The sequence below is a fragment of the Juglans regia genome, unplaced genomic scaffold (assembly GCF_001411555.2).
Source record: "Juglans regia cultivar Chandler unplaced genomic scaffold, Walnut 2.0 Scaffold_2279, whole genome shotgun sequence".
In the NCBI taxonomy this organism is placed as follows: domain Eukaryota; kingdom Viridiplantae; phylum Streptophyta; class Magnoliopsida; order Fagales; family Juglandaceae; genus Juglans; species Juglans regia.
In genome coordinates, this window is record NW_023353946.1 from 1 (window position 1) to 254 (window position 254).

The following is a 254-nucleotide window of genomic DNA, read 5'->3' on the forward strand; positions in this document are numbered from 1 at the left end:
CTCGGGAGTGGATTTTTGGGAAAATCTCGCCCTGCCCATCGCGTAGCCATGGGTTTGGATCAGATCTCCGTTTGGATTGGGATCGGAAGGACGCTAGTATGTCGTTCAAGGATTATATGAATTTTAAGTAATTAGTTTGATGGGTGCGATCATACCAGCACTAATGCACCGGATCCCATCAGAACTCCGCAGTTAAGCGTGCTTGGGCGAGAGTAGTACTAGGATGGGTGACCTCCTGGGAAGTCCTCGTGTTG

At 49.6% G+C, this 254-nt stretch overlaps 1 pseudogene; it reads left to right on the forward strand.

The window, feature by feature from the left end:
• Positions 1-141: 141 nt before the first annotated feature.
• Positions 142-254, forward strand: LOC118345320 (annotated as a pseudogene; the record flags this gene model as incomplete).